The 5,624-nt window shown below is 41.1% G+C and overlaps 1 protein-coding gene across 1 annotated transcript in view; it reads left to right on the top strand.

The window, feature by feature from the left end:
- SV2B (synaptic vesicle glycoprotein 2B) overlaps positions 1–5,624 on the top strand; it is a 204,966-nt gene that overhangs the window by 38,416 nt on the left and 160,926 nt on the right. The gene's annotated exons all lie outside the window — the stretch shown is intronic.

Here is a 5,624-nt window from a genome sequence, read left to right on the forward strand (position 1 = left end):
AGCCGAGATCACGCCATTGTTCTCTAGCCTGGGCAACAAGAGCGAAACTATGTCTCAAAAAACAAACAAACAAAAAATTATTACTGATGTGCATATGGCTAAAATCATATGATGTTGAGATGTGCTTCAAAATCATCCAATGGTTGTGTGAAGGGGAAGGAGGTTAGAGAACTGGGTAGGGGTATAGATGATATGAGATTTGAATGAGTTGATAATTGTTCAAGCTAGCTGGTGGGTACATGGTAGTTCATTAAGTTATTCTCTCTACTTTTCAATGTGCTTGAAAATTTCCACAACAAAATGTTAAAAAAAAGAAGTAAGGGAAACTTCCAAAGAACCTCTCTCTAACCCCAAATAACAACAGCCATAATAGCAACAGCAGCAAAAAATACCACCCTTGAGCTAAAACCAGAGCTGGGAAGTGGGGGCAGGGAAAGGTGTACAGGTAGCACCCAGGACAGAAAAGCAGGGTGAGGGCAAACACCGCTATCAACGCTGTAGTAAGGAGAGTAAGCCTTGGGCCAAGGGCACGTTAAGCTGCAACTCCAGCTAAGGTGATCCCAGGTCTACAGTGTCCCTGGCTCTCAGAGAAGGCAAAAGCAAATTCTGTCTGAAAGAGAGCACCCTCCATTTAGGTATGTGGGATTCCTACGGATTAGGGTTAAGCAAATAGTAGCAAACGTTAGGGTGACTGTAACAATTATCATCTAAACTGAGACATTTTTGAGGATGTAAAGAAGTACTAAGATAATTAACAGGCGTCAATTGGTTGTAAAAGACACAAACTAAGATTGTCCTGGAGAAACCAAGCCATATGGTCTCTCTGGTAGCTAAGGAAGGGAGGGAGAGCCAGCCACTTTATTCCTAGAGTTTGGTGAGAGTGAGAGCCTGCATCTCAGCCCAGATCATTTGGAAGTTGGGCTCGTGCTCTGGGTCAATGATTCGCAAAGTGTGATCCTTGTACCAGCAGCATCAGCATCACCAGGGAGCTTGCTGGAAATGCAGGCTCTTGGGTCGTGCCCCAGACATAATAAATCAGAAACTCAGGGGATGGGCCCAGTAGGTGATTCTGATGCACCAAGTTTGAGAACTACTGGTGCAGGCGAACATTTCTGAGCTGCTGTCCATCTAGCTATTAATAAACATTCCACCAGTATCACAATGCTCATTGTGTTTTCTTCAAAGTAATAGCAGCTAGGAACAAAGTTACATTTACTCAATCCTTAACATTTTAACGGTACCAGGTAATTCTATAAATAAAGTCTAGTGAAAGTCATTCATCAATTATCCATTAAGAAGGATTTTAAAATAATAAAAATGCCTTTCAGCATTTTCTCTCTCAAAAGTCTAGTGCTTCTGTCAGAGGAGAACAAAAATATCACCTTCTCAAAGGAAGCTTTAATTAGGTGTATATCTCTCCTGTGTGCCAATTCATGGAGTTCCTCCAAATTAAGTTCCTACACACTTCTGACTGAAACTGGCCCCTAGTTAGCACTAGCTCATTCATTAGGTCAGCTTCCATTTAACCTGGGGCCTGAGGAGTAGCCTATTGCTGTCCTCTTTGATCTCCTCCAACATAGTGGAGAACATGTCTGATGGTCAGTTTTTCTTTCCACACTAGGCTTCCTGGACTAACCAGGACTGGGTGTGGGGCATGTATTAGATATTTTTGTGGCTTAAAACACCACCTTCTACCAAAGGCATGCTTCTGTTTGTCTTGAAGAAGTTTCTGGCATGGCTCCGTGGCTGTTTATCACCTCTGTATTAAGGATAATAGGATGAGCCCCTTGTTGATGAGAGCCTTGCTGGGGGTTGATAAACAACACACAGAGATAGAAGACTCTCTGTTTTCTTATGGCCACAGGCACCAAACAGAAACCACACAGCCTCAGATGAACATATGTTAACACCAAGATTCTCCACACTTCCTCCGGCTTCTCTTAAAATAGAACTATTTTCATGGTGGAAGCCAGAAGTGCTACAAGCACTCAGGTGGCAGGACTTATAGCTAAGAGTGGCATAGGATCGCACTGTTTCCTAAACCCCACTTCTGGAACTGGCTACATTCTTTGGAGACCATTTAAAAAAAAAATAGCCCTTTCTTCCACCTCATTGCCACAGGATTTTCTTCAGTAGGTCTGCACTGAGGCCTGAGAAACTTCCATTTTGGAAGGGTTCTTAGGGGGTTTCTGATGTACAGCTTGAGTTGGGAACTGCCGACGCTGAGTTAGAGCTGTTCTAGCAAGGGGTTGGAGTGTTTCCAGATTTTTGCTGGCATCATCTAGAGTGTCTTGCAGAGAAGGGCCTTGCTCTTCTTCAGGGAGACTTGAAGTTTTCAGGAGCATCTTTGTAGTTTAGCTTTCTAACCTATTCCTAATCCAGGTGATAAGTGACTCCATTGAGGCATCCTGGTCAAGAGTGCAGAGAGGTTCCCCTTTGAGGGCCAGCTCTGCCACTTATCATCTGTGAGACTTTGAGCAAGTTCCCAAATTCCTGCGAGCTTTGCTTTGAATGTCTAAAGAGTGGTAAGGGTAATATCTACTTGAGAGGGCTCTTGTGAAGATTAAATGAGAGAATATAAGTAAAATCCTTAGCCTATTGCCTGGCACATAGCGAATGCTTAATAAATCATTCATATTATTATTTTTTTCCTAAGGGTTCAAGCCAATAGAGTTGCCAAATAGTTTGGGTTTTGTTTTGTTTTTTGTTGTTTTTGGACAGAGGTCACATTTTGGCAACATTTTTTTCTGCTAATGGATATTATAGAAAGTTACATTCAGAGAGATAGATGCTGTACCTGAAAGGGTATATGTTTAAAAGACTGACACTGTCTGATAGGAATTGGCAGTAAAGAACACAGGGTCCCACAGTGGATCCTCAGAGCTCCTGAGCAGAAGAATGGCACAAAGAGAACAGGAAGGCAGAGAGGTAAGATACACGGCTTTGCAGGAATTCATTTCAACCTAGATGTTAGCTGGAGGCCCTGAATCATAAGAGCTGGATATAATGGGATCACACTCCACTGTACACTCTGGAAAGGTCCAAGATTTCTTGCATTTCACAGGCATCCTCAAAAGTCCCCCTTGACTCTGACTTCTGCTGATTCTCAACCCCTGTTCCTGTTGCGTGCCTACAGCCTTGCTGTTCTGTCTTCCCTCCTCTGTCTCCTCTGTCTCCTCTCTTCTGTACTTACTCCATCCCGTTCACTTCAGATGAAGAACGATTTAATTATCTCTTTTGCTACCTTTTCTCTTACTAACTCATGCTGTCTGGGTGTCTGCTGCCCCAAGTGGCATTTCAAGATATTTTCCTGAACAAAGAGAATAACTTCCTGAAAAAAATTACAATGCTTGCTTTTAAGTAATAATTTATTTCCTATCTCCCTCCAAACCTAAATATTTAAGTAATGAGATGCTGAGGAAATATAGGAATGCTCATGTAGGTGGTGTGTTAGCTATGGAGAGAAAGACTGGATCAGGAGATATTTAAGAGACGATAAGATCCCATGACAAATTGACTGTAGAAGAAAAACAAAAGGAAGGGGAAGGAAGGGAACCAACATTTATTGAATGCCCGTATGTTAACAACAGCCCTATTCTATTAGTTTTATCCCTAACTTTCCAATAAATGGAAATCAGGGGTCAAATAATTTTATAAAAATAAAGTTTAGCATATACTCTTTTTTTTTATAGCTTGCAATTTGAATTTTTGCATGCATCTTTCTTTCAATGGTTTCTTAGGTGCAAGTAGCAGAATCTGCGCTGCTTCTTTGTGAATGAGGCTCCTCTTACTTGTGACAGCACAGCTAGTGGCTGGGAGTTCCAGGGAGGCTGTTTCCCAACGGTTGGTGCTGTCCAGGGATAGACTGGGTGGGTCCACTCTCATGGGAGGTATTAATATTTAAGCAAAGACTGGAGGACGGCTTGGTTGGGGTGTTGCTGTGGGAATTTGGATTTGGATAGGAGGTTCCCACACAGGGCTGCCATAAGAACCACTTGGGGGAAGGCATGTTCAAAATACAGATGCCTGGGTCCTAGTAGAGACAATTCAGTATGTCTAGAATGGCTCAGAAGCCTTTCAAATATGTTCCTCGGTTGATTTTCATGCATACCTAGGTCTGGGGACCATTGAAACAGGTTGCCATTAACCCTTTTCCTGTTTGCCCCGAGAATACTCGCTGGTGGCACTTGCAGTGGCAGCATTTACCCTGAGATAACTTTGCCACAAAATATCTCGCTTTTATTATTATTATTTTCACATGGCTCTAGTGTATTGACTTTGGAAACAAAAGACATCATTCTATCAACAGCATTCTGTTTTTAGTAGTGCTATTTCCATTTACAAAATATAGTAATTCTCGATCGCTGAAAGTGTCAAATCCCAGAAAACGCAACGTTCCTATGTGTGATGTTAACATCATTCTCGAACAGTTGTTGGGTGAAGACCCATTTGATGAATCCGATTGTTCTGAAATAGATGATTCTGATGATTCAGACAATTCTGATGTTTGTTCTTGGAGTTATTTAGAAATAACTCCAAGAACAGTTTTTATATTTTATTTTCACATTGATAATTGGTCAGATTTGCTTCAGCCTCAAAGAGCATGTTAATGCAAAATTAAATGAGCACTGGCAGTGAGCCGCACTATTTTTTTCTAAATGGGTAAAGTTCCCTTCATCACTGGATTCTCTAGAGTCTGTCTTCTATTATGGGCAAGGAGAGTCTTATAGCCTTTAAGACACAATGCTCTATTCATGTAGGCAGTGATAACTGGTCAAATATGATTTCTGTTTCATTCTTGGAGAAGGTAGAATACTGAGCTCCTTTAAAATATTTGGGTTACACATTCTCTTTGTAATGGAAAATGGTATTTACTCTAGTAGTGTTGTTGGTGATGCCACACATATTTTACTTTGAAGAAGCCAGATAGTGTTTATACACCTGCAGAAACTAGCTAGAGGAATCGAGATGAGATTCCTAGCTAATATATATACTTACAAAAAACAGAAGGTAAACACAGGACTGGAGTGGTTTGAGGAATGTAGCATGCGCAAATATACTTCTCCTTGGTGCGCTCGAAGTAGAAAAAGAAAACTCAAGGGATTTAATAACAAACATATATTTTCTGGGCCTTTGGTAACATGCTGCCCAATATCTCTTCAGCTCTCAGGTTGAAACAGTCATGATTTTTTTTTTAAAAAAGCGTTTGCTTATTCTTCCCCAAATAGATGGATACTGGTAATAAATAATGAAAAAATATTGAATGCCAGGAAAATGACATGCAATTTTTCTTTCTTCCTGCTATAATACTTTCTTAATAATTGATGTGTGCATCTTTTCTAGTGGCGAAAGACCTTTACTTAAAGAGAGATAGCACACGGACAAAGCTGAGAGACTTGCTGAGTTTGTGGCCAGCTCAGAGGCATTGACCACCAAACCATTTGCATTTCAACAGCAGGACAGCTCTCAGAAGAGGACACAGGATAGAGATGCCATGCTTTCTCTACTTCTCTTACCTTATTCCATGGCACTCAGCCTTCTTTGGCAGCCAGCCTATTCCTCATTTTTAAGTAGGAGGACTCTATAATTAACTCCAACCTATTTCTGCTGTGTTAATTAATGTG

The sequence above is a fragment of the Mandrillus leucophaeus genome, unplaced genomic scaffold (genome assembly GCF_000951045.1).
Source record: "Mandrillus leucophaeus isolate KB7577 unplaced genomic scaffold, Mleu.le_1.0 Scaffold193, whole genome shotgun sequence".
Lineage (NCBI taxonomy): Eukaryota > Metazoa > Chordata > Mammalia > Primates > Cercopithecidae > Mandrillus > Mandrillus leucophaeus.